The 18,621-nt window shown below is 38.1% G+C and overlaps 2 pseudogenes across 1 annotated transcript; one reads left to right on the top strand and one right to left on the bottom strand.

Annotated features, from left to right (window-relative positions):
- LOC145219640 (uncharacterized) overlaps positions 1-18,621 on the top strand; it is a 225,974-nt pseudogene that overhangs the window by 12,959 nt on the left and 194,394 nt on the right.
- Positions 15,918-18,234, bottom strand: LOC145220346 (uncharacterized; annotated as a pseudogene). The gene is made up of 8 exons (XR_013858119.1): positions 18,093-18,234; positions 17,833-18,029; positions 17,666-17,778; positions 17,506-17,607; positions 17,143-17,437; positions 16,908-17,084; positions 16,209-16,391; positions 15,918-16,140 (listed from the first exon to the last, which is right to left on the bottom strand). The product of XR_013858119.1 is annotated as an uncharacterized LOC145220346 (transcript).

The raw sequence follows: 18,621 nt of genomic DNA, 5'->3' as shown, positions 1-18,621 counted from the left end.
GTTGATCGGTCCAGCTTACCTGAATGGTACCAGAATTCTGTTCACATGGTGTTGGATCCAAATGTTGTGAACGCTATCAGTGCATCAAAACCGAATGAAGAAGCTGTGACAAGTAATATCATTTCAACTTATTCATTGTGTTCAAACACAACTGTGAATTCACCCACTGTTGCGAATGAAGACATTCCAAGACAGCAAACCATCTGGAAATTCAACGATTTGTTGGTTGACATAAAAAATATGTCTTATGATGTAACATCCCAAAAAGTTTTGGAGCAAGCAATTCAAGACCTCGAATGCATCAAAGATAACTTAGCAAAAACCTGTTGTTATGATGATGGACTTAGAATTTCAAAAATTCCAAAACACAAATCTGTTAAAACAAAAAGAAAGGTGCTTTGGTCTGAAAGTGGTGATGAGCTTCCCCGTAAACGACCAAAGGTGAACCCATTTACATCAAGAGTGGGAGCTTCTGCAAATACTCTGCAGACATTGTACCAAGTGACTACTATGCCTTCCCCTTCACACAAGGTAACTTCAAACGTTCCCATTGTCAAGCCAATTTTAAACAGTTTTACACCAAGTGTAGAAAGCCTTAGAGCAGGGTTGGGCAACATACGGCCCGCGGGCCGGATCCGGCCCGCGACGGGATTTTGAGCGTCCCGCGGACAGTTTCCGGTCTTACATGATAATGTGGCCCGCGGCCACAGTCTGCCGCAATCCCCCATTACTTGCTTACTACGTCAAATTACAGTTGTAACGCACAGTAACGCTCCCCAATAGCAAAAAAAATTCCCGCCGTTGTTACCATTGCACCATACGTCCATTGTTACGACATAACCACCAACCTTGTGTGTGTCCTACTTTAACGGTTTTCTTTGTTTCCACACCTGTAGCCTAGTTCAGGGGTGGGGAACCTGCGGCCTAAAGGCCACATGCGGCCTTTTAGGGCACTAAGTGCGGCCTTCGATGGCTAAATACATTTTTAAGATGTTGATATAACCGACTACACCAGGCGCTGAAAAAAATAGACAGAAACGTATTTTTGACTTTATTGCAGATTATTTTTTGATAAGTTCCAGGGCAGCGGTTTTCAAACAAGACCCATGTGGTCCCATAGTGGTACATAAAGCGATTTCTATAGTTAGGACTACCAAAAACTCCAGGTTCAGCAATTTCTAGGTTAAATAAATCCTGAATGTTGTAGTGAAGATGAAAATGTAGTGAGGAATTTTAATTAGCTGGGACCGTAAGTCCTACAAACTACGAGGAAATAGCAAAACGACCATTCTGTAAGTCAAAAAGTTTGAACATCACTGTCCTTGGCCTGGGAAATAGTCTATGCGGCCTACACGAGTGTCGATAAATCGTTTGGTAGCCTTTATAAACAAAAAAGTTCCCCACCCCTGGTTTAGGTGGTCAAAAATCCGTTTTAAATCACTGGATAAATACGCGATTAATATATCAATTCAGGAATCCGGCCCGCCAAGTACTTCATTTTCCCATATCAGGCCCGCCGACTGGAAAAGTTGCCCGCCCCTGCCTTAGAGGTTACAAACTTAATGAGCAAGTTTTGGTAAATGGAACACATTCCCTTTCAAGTGTGGAGTAAAAGTCACTGAAACCAACTTTACCAAAACACGAAGAGCAACTATTTAAAAGAGTTGATGAACGCTTTGTAGCTGGATGGCTTTATGGCGAAGTAATTAACATTTTTTTGTGGCAGATAGTTTCTGCCAACAACCATACTTTGTATGTCTGTTCTATGGTGGCACAACACCTTGAAAAAAAAGGGTCCCATTGAAAATCTTTGGCGTGGCATGTCCCTTACAGACAAAAAGCTTATTTTCATTCCATGGAACCCATCGCAGTGCCACTGGATTCTTTTGACAATTGATATTGAAAACAAAAAACTTATTTACTTGGATCCTATTGAAATGCATTGTATTAGGACAAGTACAAAGATTCAAGCTGCAAAGGAGTTGGCTAACTACCAGCTGGCTGAAAAATTCCATTTCCAACTAGAATCAGTGGAAGTTCCAATGCGAACCCCACAAAACGATTCTTCTAGTTGTGGTGTTTTCATTTGCATGTACGCAAAATGGCTTGCAGCAGGCACAAACCTTATGCAGCCCGCTTTTACATTTGTATATCGAAAAAATATGTTCCAGTGTATTTCTGGTAACTGCCTTCAAGGAATCTGAAGAGAGACCAGTGTAAAATATGTCAAACTGGCACCATGTTAAACAATACCAGCATTATGAAAGGGGAATGGGTTAAGTGTGTGAGATGCAAACAAAATTTTCACACCAGCTGTCTTTACAGAATTTCACAATGTTCTATAGTGGACAATAGGTTTATATGCCCTTAAATGCTGCAATATCTAGTTGTGCATGTAATAGACAAAATATCACTTTTTGTAATACATCGTTTGAAAAGTTTGTCAGTACAGATGCTTTAAAAGTGTTATTACCTAATAAGCATTTTTCCTGAAACACATTATTGTGGTCAACCCCTAAGCTTTTTAGCTTGAACGCCTGAGTGTGGTTAACCCTTAAGCATTTAGCTTGAACGCCTGCGTGTGATTGACTCACTGCAATAGTATTTTACTATTGCGGCAAGAAGTTTTGAACACTTCAACAGGTGTGGTTAGCCTTAAGTCTGCAGATTTAAACACTGCAGTCTTGAACGCTCAACAGGTGTGGTTGTGTAGGAAATAGGTATGTATGTGTATTACGTGTTCTGCGACTTGCGCTTCCGATTGTGCTAACAGCAATAGTCCAGCCGTTGGTTAGTTTGTTTTATTATAACACCAACAGTAATGCAATTTAAACGTGGCTTGACGTAATGTGATTCATACGCCCAACCGAAGTCGAATCGAATAGAATAAAGTCCAGGGCTGGGGCGAAGCCCAGTCAATTCTGCCCAACGAGAACTTGAAAGATACGGTATATAAACACATATCAAAACAACGTCATTAAACTACGCACGTGGGATCTGTGATTGGCCTGGAGGTACAGAACGTTTACATCCTGTGTTCAAAACATCAATTAGTAATTATATGGGATGTACCTCTGCGGTCTCACGCAATCAAACACTTGAAGTATATAAATCACGTAATGGGAAAACTTACAAGTCACGTCCGCTCTTACTCATGACGTCAATACGAATATTAGGTCATTATGTTACATTAGTCTTCCTCCAAAAAGTGTTTTACAAGAAACATTCACAAGAAAGAATTGCGAGAAAACATGTGAAAACAATTATGACATACAAAAGAAAAACATTTAATTAACCACACCAACTGATAAGCGTTAAAAGTAAAATTTGTCATAACGCTTGCGCGTCTCTCGAGCTCGGTTGTCGACAGTTATCCGAAAATTCGAGAATCGGGCTCAGCAGTGGTATGGGAAATTCAAATGTCCTCCTTCATTGTGCCACAAGTAGTTGTATGAATTCCCATTTCTGCAACAATAAAAATAAACAGCAGTACACGTACATAAACAGTTTGCTTTGTGCTAGAGCAAAATTTAGATGCAATTACAAATAACAAAACATCACTAAATAATAATCGCTTTTACTCTACGTGGTCAAAGTTATTCACGCAATATGCTTCGGTAAGCAACATCTGAGGCAGCTATGGCCTAGTAAAGATATCTGGTCTAGTGTCTAATGCATCATGTTTCCAATTGGGACGCCATCTAGCCAGTAAAGGTATAGCAACCTTGTGAAGTGTCATGGGAGAATATAAGTGCGGGGAAAAGCTCATCCCGTCAAAAATAGAGCATGTTGCTTGCAGACAATAAGGACTGGCGTAAAGCAGGTACGCGCGAAAAGCTAACGTATTTCTCAGAACCACGAAAAGTAATAATTTGTGTTGATCAGACACAAACGCTACTAAGAGCTAACTTTTCCTCGGTGGCATACTAGAGAATAAAGTGTCTCAACTCGAAAAGTCGAGTCTCCACGAAGCTAATGGATATCGAGACAAGCAAAAGCGATAATAAAAAGCTTAGTTTTGGTATTAATAGTTCAAATTAAGTGTGTGTTTCACAATAAGTAGCTTTTAAACTAGCACATTACAAATAAAGAGACAAACAAAAGGTGTTAGTATAACATATCCCAAGAATGGGGTAGGCAAAGAACTTAATGACATAGTAAAAACAAAAAGGTAAAACTTAACTGGTAAGATTCAAAGAAACGTCATCGTTGAAGTAGTGATTCATGACGATGCTTGATGTATTTGCTTGTTTTCATTTGTTCCGTAATCCAGTTATAATAGACAGTTCGTGTTCCGATCTTCGTACCTCGAATAATGTGAATCCCGTACACGATCCGATGTCCGTACCACGAATGATGTGTGATCTCCGCACGAGAATTAGTGCGACCTCCAAACCGAATCCGTCTCCGAACGTACGCGAATGGATAGTGTCCTCCTCAGTGGCTCGAGCTCGATTGATTCGTCAAGAAATTGAAAGCTCGTGCTCTTGAATCCTTGTGGATGGATTGATTGATTGATAGTAACCTTCTAGCACTTGGCAAGGCTTAGTGCTTGTTCGTCGACTCGTCGTAGTCTAAGCGATGCTTGATTGTAGCGGGGTTAAATTGTACCGCTTGCTTGATTGTTGCTTGACGCTTGAATGGATCAGAAGGTTATTTGTTGAATGGTTTAAGAAAGATTATCTTCGTTTAGATGATGAAAGATCTTCCGACCAAAAGTACAATTGTTTTGGTACTCACAGTCACAGTTGTTCTTCTTTGATGTATTTCGTCTTCTTCTTAGTCGTTATTTTGCTGCTGGAAGCTATCACGTCGGGGTCACCAAATTTAAGGAAATAGGTATGTATGTGTATTACGTGTTCTGCGACTTGCGCTTCCGATTGTGCTAACAGCAATAGTCCAGCCGTTGGTTAGTTTGTTTTATTATAACACCAACAGTAATGCAATTTAAACGTGGCTTGACGTAATGTGATTCATACGCCCAACCGAAGTCGAATCGAATAGAATAAAGTCCAGGGCTGGGGCGAAGCCCAGTCAATTCTGCCCAACGAGAACTTGAAAGATACGGTATATAAACACATATCAAAACAACGTCATTAAACTACGCACGTGGGATCTGTGATTGGCCTGGAGGTACAGAACGTTTACATCCTGTGTTCAAAACATCAATTAGTAATTATATGGGATGTACCTCTGCGGTCTCACGCAATCAAACACTTGAAGTATATAAATCACGTAATGGGAAAACTTACAAGTCACGTCCGCTCTTACTCATGACGTCAATACGAATATTAGGTCATTATGTTACAGTTGTACTACAAACCCCCAGTTTCATAGGGCTACTGGCGAGGCGTCTGGGTTATCAAAAATGCCAACGACCACAAATGAGAGTCCCATGGGTGTGGTTGGAATTCTCATGATAGTTTACATGAGTTCTCATATTAGTAAATAAAGTCCTAAATATTGTTATCTTTTCATCATGAACATAACTGCCAAAGAACTTGTGTATATGGAACACATTATGCAGACACTTTAACAATCACTGTTGTGATCACCAGTGCATTGTTATCTTTACTTTAAAACTTTCAAAAAGACACAATAAACAACTTGTTCATTTTATTTCTCTTCATTCTGCAAAGCACAGCAACAGTTTCAAACAACTTTACACCTAAAGGCTTTTACCATACTTACATTTTCCGCCGGGGTGTCCTGTTTTGGTGCCTACAAAAATGGTGATGTCATTAGCTCTATCATAGACATAATCAATTGGCACAAACACCTTACTGAAACCCACTGTTATTAATAATTCCACACACTTACATTTTCCACCGGGGTGTCCTGTTTTGGTGCCTACAAAAATGGTAATGTCATTAGCTCTATCATAGACCTAATCAATTGGCACAAACACCTTACTGAAACCCACTGTTATTAATAATTCCACATACTTACATTTTCCGCCAGGTTGTCCTGTTTTGGTGCCTACAAAAATGGTGATGTCATTAGCTCTATCATAGACATAATCAATTGGCACAAACACCTTACTGAAATCCACTGTTATGTCACATACTTACTTTATTTTTTAATGGGACTCTTCTTAAGTCTAAAAACACAATGTTGTCATCTTATTTTATAAACAGGCATATTTAAAAAAAAATGGTCTTACTTCTATGATGAAATTTGTTTCTGGGAAGCCATCTGTAAATAATAATGCAATAGATGGATTAATTACACCAAATTTCAGTTACACAACTTTGCTTACTGTGCATTTTGGGATATTTTATTTTGTCTGTGAAATATAAGACATATAATAGTAACACATAGTATGGTAATGATTATAAACAGGTCACTTACTGTTGTAGGGCCCTAAACTGCCGGTAAGGCATAAATCTGTAAAATTGAACATATATACAGCATTTCTATTTGTGTTAAATCATCTGGCACACAGATTTCCTATTACCTTTGTTGGCGATTTTCCTTTTGTGTCTGTATAATAAACACAATGGATTAAGTTCTCTTGCCAAATTTTTAACGACTACTTACAATTTAAAACAACTCACTTTGCTGTCAGCTCGCTGCTGCAGCAGCTCCACATGACAGTTTGTGCATTTTATGAATTTAACGCTATTGCTCTACATGACAATTAATAAATTTAATTTCCATTTTATGAAACAAACACAACACAATTAAACTACACACCACGACCAAATAATATAAGTACACTTTCAATAATACGCCTTTTTGGCGCGGAATGCTCTATTGCGCCACCTACCGGAAATCAGGTCCTTTTGGGGGGCAGATCCTCGTTATCGTGTTAGTAGCTCTACCGGCGAAACGTATGGTGTTAGTAGCTCTACCATTTTACCTATGTATAGGTATTCAGCAGCAAATATATATATTTATGCAATTGTTAATGCTTATTTTATCTACAAATAAACAATTTGACACACATGCAACGAACCCCAACCCACTAAATAACTTTCATTGCATGTTTTAAATTTTAAGAAGGGCTCTCTTTAACATTTTTTGGTTGTTGTACCTTATTTTTTTCTACCATGTTCTCTTTTGAATCTTTTTCTTTTTTTGTTTTTATTCAGTTTGTAGTGTATAATCAACAACTTAACATAACACAACAGTATATATATATATATTTGACACCGGCACCGCAGTTTTATATTTTAGTTCTGCTGTGCCAATTCGTCCAGTTCTATGCCAGCGTCTTTCATTAGTTTGAGAAGAATATCGTCTGACGCGTTTGTGCTTTCATCTGTTTCTGTTAGATTTTCCAATTCGCACACACATTGTGCGTCACAGCCGCGATGCATGCATCTACGGCTGTCCGCTTGCCATTGTGCTGGCATAATCATTGATTCCAATAAGCTTCGATCTTCATCTTGGCTTTTGTTCTCCCACACGCAAGGGTCTTCGGGCTTCTTCTTTAGGCTTGGGTCTATGCTCTCTCTCAAGGGGGTCCACTGGATCTCCGAATTTGTTTAGATATGGCACCGGATTCTCCTTTATTTTTTTTTTGCGGTGCGGTGCTTGAACCCGCCCTCCTTTTCACCCCTCATTCGTTGCTTTCTTGTTCCATATCTGAATCTTGGCTGTCTGTGGCTTCGTATTCTTCTACTATGTTGTTGATGTAATCTGCTAGGTTACAGATGTCAGGATCCACTGCGGTTTCTTCTTCGAGTAACTTCCTCATGCACTCTTGAGCTAGTATAATCACTATTTCGTCGGTTACACTTGCTTTTATTTCTTTGTGACCACCTGTGTTGGGACCTTTAGACTCCTCATTCCAATGTGATTTCATAAATCTTCTTTTCATGGGCTGGAGGTCACCCAAACATGCCATCTTTATAATCGGATTTTTCGTATTTGTAGTTAGAAAAGTACAAGTTGCCTTGTTGTCTTGTCTATCTCCATGGGTCTTGGCTGACCCATTGGAGTGGAACATAAACTTTACGGAAGCTATGAGAGCATCGTTATTGAAAAAGGCGCTACCAGCATCATCTACTTTCAATACTTTGTGCTTATGCCGTAAAGCCATCTGTCCCACTCCTTGGCTATCGTTCGTGAGGGTACTGGCGTACTCCATTGGGAACAAAAATTGTCCCAATAGAGTTTTGCCCTTACCTGCTGACCCATGGAGACAGAAGTCAGGCGAATGTTTGATTCCATCTTGCTCGCTGTTCCTTGCCTCCAATGCAGCGCATACTAGTGCTACTTTTAGTTCGAAGTTGGTCATTTCGATGTTATTTCATTGGATGTCTTTTGCTTCTGATATGATTTCGTTAATGATATCTGCCCCTTCCTTTGCAGTCCATTGAGCGCTCATTTTCCTGTTTGCTCTGCGGAAAGCCTTTTTCATCTTCCTGTTTACGGTGCCGAATTGCACCGTATTGTAGGCGCGTTTAGCCAATAACTCAGGATATGAGAAGTCCTCTTCGAAAAGAGCTTCTTTGAATATATTCGTCAAATTTTGCTGCTACTCGTTCTGCTATAGTTGCCCATCGACTCTTTGTGTAAGCCTGGGGTTCCCAACCTTTTTGCGATCTCGTACCACATGGACGCTCTGTACTGCCACGCGTACCACTTCTTGCAGAACTACTAATTCGATCGAATCATATTTTATTCAGAATAATAATATTGGCCTACTAAAATAAAACTAAAGCACCACAACGAAATTTAATGAGATTTTTGTTTGCTGTCCACCAATTGGTCGATGCGCGGTGTAAACTTGCAACTCATCGAAAGTCATTTCCGGGCGCACCTAGTCGGTTTCAAATTTTTGACTTGATGATCATCGTGACGGAAAATATCTGCTCACATTCCTATGCACTACTACGAAGCATAAACTACGTCTTCATACGTAACCGTTATTGAACATTTTATCCTGATCTATTTTTAGCTTACAACACTAGCATTATTCAACGCTATTGTAGCTTAAGCTATAAAATAGTAGATGATATCTATCAAGAGCAATCATTCGACATAATTAATGCCCACTGTCCCACAGCATTTACGTTTTTTCAAGCAGTTGTGCTTCTTGTTGACAATTGACATAACCTGTATTTTGAAGATCGTAATGATACGAAACAACAGGAATAGTTACGTATAACAATAAGAAGAAGCTTGGAGAATTTTTTTTGTAAGCAAAATCAGATAAACAAAATATAAAGTTGTAAATCCAGGTTTTTGTGAAAAAAGCGGAAGCTACTCGCGTACCACCTGAAAAACCCTGACGTACCACAGGTTGGGAACCCCTGGTGTAAGCGGTAGTGTTATTTTTTTCGCTTGATAACTTTTCGATCAGGCTGTGCGGTATTTCTTGGGTCCCTTTGTACATGTACCGCGTGTACGCGGCCATGTCCTTTACTGCGGCTAGATAAGAGACACTTATTCCCAGTGGCGGCTCGTGCCTAAAATTTGTGGGGGTGCTGCCTCCTCAAATTTTAGCCTTTACTGAACATATATAAGTTGGCAATATATTGAAAAGCTACATTTCTAGTTTTCTAGCCATTTGTTTTGTGTAGAAAAACAAGTAATACAAATCTTAACTAGCAACTCCATTGTGACGTAATTTATGTTACGCAATAATGTACACGAGTGTAAACAGCAGACGGCATCATTTGTGTATTTTGTTTACTTGCACAGCGACGGGCCAAACACAATAACGTTCAGTAATACTGTGAAAAACAAAAACACACGTGGCACAGCTTCGAAACGAAGCGGTTGTAAATACGGTAAAACACAACAGGAATATAGAAAAAAATAGATATAAATGAGTCGAAAAAGGTCGAAGTATTTCAGTTCGACAACAAAAATTGTCATGTTTCATTTAAGTAAATTTAGTCACAGTCAGCGTTTTCAACATATTCTATGACACTTCACAGATTATTGTCACACAAAAAAACTAGCCATACAGCTTTTTATTGGTATCATAACTAACAAATTTAACAACCACATTACATTGGTTTCAGAACTTGTTCATTTAAACATCTTTCTTGAATTTTTGTGTACAGACTATTAATTGTATTTTAGTTTCTTAACTGCTATAATTGCTGCTTGCTGGCAAATAGCTTATAAAACACTTATTATAAAAAGTGCAAAACGCCTTCAAGCTTTAAAATTTACAACACTCTCACTTAAATTTAAACCATATTTTTAAATCTTGTGTTTCCTTTTTTCAACCAAAATGAATTATGAAGTTATAGTTTGGGCATGATAATTGATAGCTTTTTCCTTGATTTCCAAATGACAATTAAGAAACTTTTTTCTATTTAGAGCTAGCACTGCAAGTGCAAGTCTTTTAGAAATATTGGTGTTCCTCAGAAAAATTGGCATCTTTTTCAGTGTTATAAAGAACTGTTTTGCCTTTGAAGAAATCATGGAAAGAGCAAAAAAGGATTTTTCATCCTAGTAATTTAATTTGTCAAAACATCATCTCTAGATTAATTATTTTCAAAGTAATCATAAACATCAGATCTACAGAAACATTTTCATTTGAGTAACTAGCTTTTCTTTGTCAACAATAGGATGTGCTTGGTGTCACTACTATCTTGTCTGTAGAATGTTCATTCTTAAGAAACACTTCCTGTGAAGCAATTTAGCAGCTACTGGTTAGACAAACAGTACATGTCCATTATATCAATACACATGATTGCACTTGATTGCAAATACTGTCCACATGGTGTGTTAAGAAATCCACACTTTAAATTGTCTTCACTCTTTTTTTTGTCTTCATTTCAAAATTCCTGTTGCTTGCAGTTGTTTGTTCTGCATTTGATATTGCCTGAATTTCAGTGAGGCATTTAACTTCACAGTCACAAATTTAATTTTTCTTTGGTAGCATTATAGGAACTAAAACTGAGTATTTCTTGTTGTTGCTTATTCCTGCATGACATTGGAGTAGCAGATGTTTTGTCCCATACTTTCACAAATCTTTTTAATTCAGTTATTTATTATAAAGCTTAATTGTGACTTTTAAAGGTGTTAGATGACCTTTTTTTCTGTTTCAAGGTGTTAGATACACTTTTTTAATTCAATGATAACTGTAAAAACTGAAACTCACTTACAGTCATCTTAAAAAGTCACGACTAACAGTCAAACAATAAATTTAATGATAGCAAAATAATTATTTAACTGCACTCACTGTCGAACTTAAAAACACAGTACACGGGTTTGGCTTTGGAGCTCACTGACGCGAAGCAGACCACACAACTAGCGCTACGTCACGGGAGGGGCTGCGCGAGCCACAGCCCCCTCTCGCCTATTACGCCCGGCATGTAGCTTTTCCAAGTGCGCATGCGCACAACTGAAAACGTCACGAAACTGGAGCTGCAGCTCCGCCATACATAACTTATCATTATTTTGATTTTTTTTGAATAATACAAAATTTTTACTAATTTTGTTTTAATAAATGCCGATTAATGCCATAAAAGTTATTCTTAGTATACACTGATCAAACATAAAAACTATATGTAAAGATTGTTTTGTATAACAACTTGGAATAGGAATGTCAAGTAAAAATACTGGGGGTGCTGCAGCTCCGCAGCCCCCTCGCACGAGCCGCCCCTGCTTATTCCTAACTGATTTCGAATTTTGAGTACCCCTTTCTTCCGCAAAGAATTCCCTCTTGTGTTGCCTTCTGGCGAGGTTGAAATGTACAACCCATGGCGATGGGGAACCCGGCTGTTCCCCATCTCCTCTTCTTCGATGTAGATCACCCCATTTGGAGTTTGGAATATGCCGGTCCGAGCGTCTCCACTCGTGAAGGCCCATTTTCGCCCGCGGTATCCTTCTGTATTTTCTTCTAGTCCATTCATCGCAATATACTTCTGTTAAATCCAAAGTTGCTTGATTTTTTTTCAGACTATTTTCAGCCACCGTTGCTGATGGGTCAGCTTTAAAATTATTTTCTACTATACTCCTTATTTCTGAAGGAAGAGGAAAGCTTTCGTTAAACATTGTAATGAAATAAAAAACGATACATTGATATATATATGCACAATTGACACCGGCACTGCAAATAAAAAGTCACAACGGTGCGGTGCCAACTAGCGAGGGTTTGCGAAAATGACATCAGCACTCATTGTGTATGGTATGCAATGAAATTGTCTGTTTTTGTGGCGTAATCATCTGCTTCATTGCTGTATGTTGGTGCCTTTAAGTTCTTTTTGATGCTTTCTTCGTAGACGTACATCTGGGTCAACATCATTTTGCCGCTTGGTGTGTTGCCAGAGGTGACGTCGTACCATGGTGTCTCTGTTGTATTATTTACTGTTGTGTTGTCACTTGATCCGTTTAACGAGCATGTTGTGTGCGTTTCTCTTTGCACGAAGTGGATTGGAATGGTTGTAATGTCTTCCCCCAATTGATACCTTGTCATTGTTATGTTGCCTTCAAGTGGAAAGTCAAGAGCACTTTGTTGGTATGCCCAGTTTGTTGCTGATCCTACGTCGAATTTGTCGTCGTATCCCATGCTGTCCTTATCCCATGCGACGTCCAAGTATACCAATGGTTGTGTGCGTCCACTATCCTCTTGTCTATTCATGCATGCTGCAGGCCATAAGTCCACCTTCCAATTGGCTGCTTTGTATATTTCGTACTGCGGCCCATTTCCCAGCATTTGGCTTAGTGCGTTTTTGTTGTGTCCAATCCTTGTGGTCCGTAGATTTGACATTTATATCCTGCGTTGTTTCCACGATTGCCTCCTAGGCAGCTATTACGTCTGAGTGTACTATACAGCTTACACCCATCGGGGGCAAAGTCGCTCCTTCCAACCCCGTGACACTTGTCCAGTTCCACCATAGTGATATGGCTGATGACATTGTCCCCTTATAGAACCATAGTATGCCCTTTGTGATGAAGGTATACTTTGCGATGTTTGGTACGGGTGCCATGTGGGATTCGTACGGTACGTGATAGGGATCTTCCTCCCCCGCTGTTCCCACTGCCTGAGTCCCCCATTCGTGCCTGTTTAGCGGCCGGTTCTCCTCCCCCTTCTTCAAAGTCTTCAATATCTGCCCCATCTTCAAGTTAAAATTAACATAGTCTTTATGGTCTTAACTAGTTTTTGAATCTTTGAAAAACTACTTTGCTATACTTTTTTCTGGTGTCGTTTCCAGTGATTTTTACAATTTTTTTCACTAAATGGTGAAGTCGAACTTTTGTGTAGCATTTGGATATTATTTTGATTAATTCAAATTGATGGTTGTCCCTTCTCCATAACAGGGCAATCAAATCAATGGTCAACACTTTGGAATGAGGAACATTCATCAACACTGACAACGCTATTGCTTCAGGAATTCCTTTGCATTTGGGTAATTTGCCATGTGTAGTGGCAAGCATGCATTGATATATTTTTTCTGTTTCCTGGCAGAGGGCCAGGACGGAAAACTATGGTGAGCTGGTGAAGAGGGTGAACTAAGTGCTTCAATGCAAATGAAACAAAGTGCTGTTTTTTTACCCGTGGATAGGGTCTTCAAAATAAAACTTTCTAATTATTGCAGTGTGAAATTTCCTTGGTTGTGATCCTGCATTTATTACTCATTACATTTAAAATATTTGTAGAATCTTGATTTTCGCAATTGCCTTTTTTCTGTGATGATGCCTCTTACTGAATGTGTACTAAGGGTGGGTGATTTTCGTGTACTAAATTTTCAAATAGGCCTTCAGTACTTTTAACACAAGTCAAAAAAACAAGTTCTTGATTGATGCAATAGTGTGTTATCAGGCAATTTTAGACCAACAATATATAAGCACTCTTTTAGGAATAATTCCCATGATTCCTTATTAGAAACATGCAGGGGTGAGTTAAAGCCATGAGCAAATACATTCCGAAAATTCAATACATTAAACAAATGATATATCTACCAGTAAATTCTTCCAACCTGAGTTGTGTAGCCTAACATTCATTTGAATCAGCAACACTGAAACCTAAAACTGTGCGGCAGTATTAACCTTCATTTTCTGTTGGTGCCATTTACTATGTTTCAATTTTAGTTGTTGCTTAAATATATTTCTCATTATTTTATGAATTACTTTTAATGTTCAAATTCATTATTTTAATTAACACAATTTAACTATCACCTGCTGTAGATGTATTGGTAAATTCTTGAATCTTGCGGAAACAACATACTCTCTAGTTTGATAATTTAGCTAAGATGGTTTATATATTTTTCTAAAAATGGTCTGAGCACACCAGAGAGTGTTTACTTGGATTTCAGGTTTGCTTACCAATGTTATTTATGCAGACTTTTCAACGATCAGACTAAGATGCAAATCTAGCAGCAAATGTATAAAACCTTTAATTGAAGTGGGCATAAAATAGTAATGAAAATAATGGAGTTCTTGACAGTTTAAAATTAAGACTTACCATTTCAGACCACAGTCAATAGACCACATAACCAAGTGATTGTATACCTAATAATCCCACATGTGATAAACCACTACACCACAGGATTTGTCAAAATGTATACATCACTTGGATAATTGCTACTACACCACAATGTATGACTGTGAAGAGGGTCTGCTTGTCTTGCTGTACAATTATAATGGTAAAAGATCCGTAGTTATATAACAAACAATAACATTCCAAGTCAATGCACCTAAAATCAGCTTCGCCTCAGTTGCCGACACTATAACTCAAACAAAATGTCAAAAATATATCCTACTTGTGAAATGTACGGGATATCTGCGCTTTGTACAGCTCTCGTCATCATCACTGCCTTCGCCGTCACTTCTACTTCTACCGTTTTAACTTTTCTTTTGTTGCAACCGAATGCACAGCACTGTGTTCATGCTTTGCCTGTTGTACCAGGTGACCCTTCCAATATGGCGGCAAAACCTACGCACAGGCTTCAAAATTCCCCTAATCGTAACTTTTTTCTAGATCAGTGACCCAGATGGTCCCGGCATAGAATTCTAAAAACATAGAAGGACCACTGGGCTTCGTCACGCTTGAGTAAGACTGACACGATCAGAAAAAGTGTCAACAGCGGCAGGCGACAAATAGGCTACTGTACCTGCTTTTTGCAGTGATGTTGGTTTATTTTATAACATTTTTTACCTTGTTAGCAGGAGCTTTACCTTAAAAAGTATGTCGGGCAGTGAAATTACCGAAAAGTTGCTTTTGGAACTGTTTGACATTCCAGATCGACTCGACACAACTCCTGTCAGTGTCATGCAGTCCAAATACCCCTGATTTTGTAAAGCGTATTTCACATGACAAAGTCAAAGTATCTCCTGCAGGGTATGAAGTTTTTACAAAATGGCTAGGTATGCATTCCAAATGCAACCAAGCAAGCATAATTATTGAAGAGTATCCAAAGTATTGTTGTGACGCTCATATTTTATTTTTAAAATTGTCACAAATGGAAGCAGCAAAACAACTGTTACACGTTGTTAACGAAATTGTGCGTCATCCGGAAAAAGAAGCCATGGCTCAATCATTTCCACTTACAAAAACTGAAAGTGAAATTTTAGCCTACGTAGGTGGTTACACAGTACATAAAGCAGAAAAGAAATTTCCACACCTTATTCAACATTTGTACGATGCCAATGATGCAAATTCATCATTTCTTTGCATGCTTGAAACAAAAAACGGATGTTTAAAAAGGCCATCAGAACATTTTACATTCTTCACGGACTATTTGTATTCAAATTTTAGCAAGGAATGCAACAAGAAACTTAGCACTATTCATTTTGATTCTGTGATTGTTTATGTATTTTCTGGTTCCCACTTTTTAAGGTTTACAGAAACTTTAAGTGACATGGCCAAATGTGACTATGAGCAAAGTGAAACAATTGTTACCTATATTGTCAAGCTTTTTATAAGGGTACTCGGTCACAGTTTTAGCAAAAAAACAGTTCGAAAACATTTTTAGAAAAGTAAACAAACAATCTTCTGGGTTGAGAGCAAGTTTGGCCACTACATCAAAATAACAAGGGTTGCAATAGCTGTAAATTATTTATTTTTCTTTTGGAGTGGTTCATCACACAATTCTGTCCAGGCATTCTTTTTTCCAAATGTAGTGTTCCCCCTTTAATTTTTTTTATTATTTTGCGTTGGGTTATGTGCTGCACCCCATATGACACCTGAAATATATCAGGGTTTCTGGCTCGATGTCCAAGTTGTCTCTAAATAAAATTACAAATTGTGTAACCGGTCTTCTGTTATTTATGCAAACAGCAACAAATAAGCTTACAATGTTTCCAAAAAATGCCTCCAACACATCTTGTGAAAAAGTGTGAAGGCACACATATTCGAATTTTTCTAAAAGCCTCTTTGCAAGAAAAATCAGATTTCTTGTTGTAAATACTAATCCTTCCAGTGTTGGACGGGCCATAATTCTTTTCGTCTCACCCTTGTGGTGTTTTTCTATATCATTCTACATAAATAAAACATTGAGGTGATGAACTGAGGACACCAATGGGAATAACATCACAGGGACTAAGAGTTAACATAATCTTCATGCAGAATGTTAGGTAACTATTGTTTTGTTAATGTTGTCAGAGTACTACATAAATCAAAAGACCTTCCAAGCAATAAGCTCTTCAATAAACACATTTTGTAGCCATAACAATCGAGAGTCTTCTGGATTGCGAATTGGACACTTGACGCCACAATTTACTATGTCGAACCACCTACAAGTGCAAACAAGTCTATTGTAAATAACCTCCGTATATAACAAATGGATCCAAATGTTATATTGGTTGAACAAGTTGGTACAGTAATGTACTTACTTAGCAAAAAGAAGGATGTAATCAGCTGTTCCAGATGTGTTGGAGTTAGCAAGCAAACACTGCCCTACTCTCCAACTTAATATATCTCGAGCCAAGTTTACTTTCATCTGCATGATAAACTGCTTACTTATGTGGTTATGCAGTCATAGCATATTAATTACCTTTGTACATGAATTCAATTGAATATGAGCCAAGCTTAAGTTAGTTTTTCTGAGCACAGGCATATCCTTGTCGGTATTATACAATTCCACAACATGGGTCCATAAAATATCTTTTCCATTCCTGTTCATGTACTTTGATCCACCAGGTTTTGAAGAAAATAAACTGTTTCTTGCAGTCTATGTAAAAAAAGGCAGGCATGAAAAAATATCCAGTTGGAGTATACTTGTTGCTTACTTTTAACAAATGTGAAGGATCCGAACATAAATAAACAGGACGACTTGGACAAATCGGATTAGGTGCATACAGTGGTTCCAACAAACTTTTTTTTTTTTTCCACTAATCAATTTAAAAAACTGTCGATTTGTAGCCATTCCATCAGCAATAACTGCATGGATCTGCAAACCTCTAGACTCGCATTCCAACAAAATTTTCCAAAATATTAAGGCCAGAGCTGGTGCAGGGGTAACTTTGGTTGGATACCACGCTATAGGCAGTGAAACTTTTCTTTTGACTGTTCTCACATAAAACACTAAAACAGGATGAGTTTTAAAATCATGTTTAAGAACCTAAAATTTTCATTTTAAAGTAAACACTTGCCCAAAACATGTGTTGCAATATCATTGCTTAAGTCAGCTCCAGAGTAGTCCAGGTCAACAAACCCAACCAGTTTGTTGTCCTTCATGACAAGGTTTTCTTTTACTGCAAAATCATAGATCAGTAAAAATGTTTATTTGGCATACACCAAAATAAAACAAACTTTTCATTTCATCCAGTGTGAGAAATCCAACTAACTCAGAGACCGAGGTTGATACCCTTTCTATCTCATCAAGAGACATTTGATTAATTCCAGGCTGAGGCTTTATAAAATTACTACACAAAAGTATAATAAATATTTTGCTGTCCCTTAACAAACTGCAACTTTACCGGTAACGCTTGATGGTTGTTGGGGAAGGCAAAGTCTAAACATCGGAGGCACGTATATGTTCATATGCTGCTGGCGACCGGCAATAAAATTCGATGCACCATCGTACTAAATCTGGATGGTAACGGCGAGCATTAGGTGGCAGTGTTATGTTCAATAACTGTTGCTTTAAAAACATTTCTTTCCAAGGATTGGTGTTCTGCAAAATGCAATTAATCGTTATTATTACTGTTTAATAGGTAACTAGCTTCATATAGCGTACTTGTTTAACTTGTGAGTCATCATCTTCTAGCAAAAGTGATTCACTTTGAATTTCAACGCACTCAGGACATGTTGCATTTTTCTTGCAAGCTAGAATTATAACATACCTTGATACAATCTGAAAATACATACGAAACAATATACACTTACCAATTAATCTACAGTTTGTTGCCCTAAATACATTGTTAATTTTGATTGATCCATTTTCCCATGTAAGAATAGGATGAACTTTTGTGTTCTTAACTTCTTGTACTCCACTACAGGGAGTCAGATTGGAAATTTCATCTACATATTGTTTGTAGAAAAGCAGTTGGTCATAATATACAAAAATAAGTTAGCTACAGATTGCAAACACTTTTTCAAGTAGTAGTGTCTCATCAGTGCAACTGGTGACAACACAGATTTATGTTGTTCAGATTTAAATGACCAAAGCAAAAATTGGAAACTTACATAATACTTTACTTAGTGCAACTTGTTGGGCATCAGGAAGAGGTACTGATCCCAAATCAACTTTCCACCCATCTACAGAC

The sequence above is a fragment of the Phallusia mammillata genome, chromosome 3 (assembly GCF_965637545.1).
Source record: "Phallusia mammillata chromosome 3, kaPhaMamm4.hap1.1, whole genome shotgun sequence".
Taxonomy (NCBI): domain Eukaryota; kingdom Metazoa; phylum Chordata; class Ascidiacea; order Phlebobranchia; family Ascidiidae; genus Phallusia; species Phallusia mammillata.
Note: the sequence above shows the minus strand (reverse complement) of the source record. Positions and strands in the feature narration are given on the sequence as shown.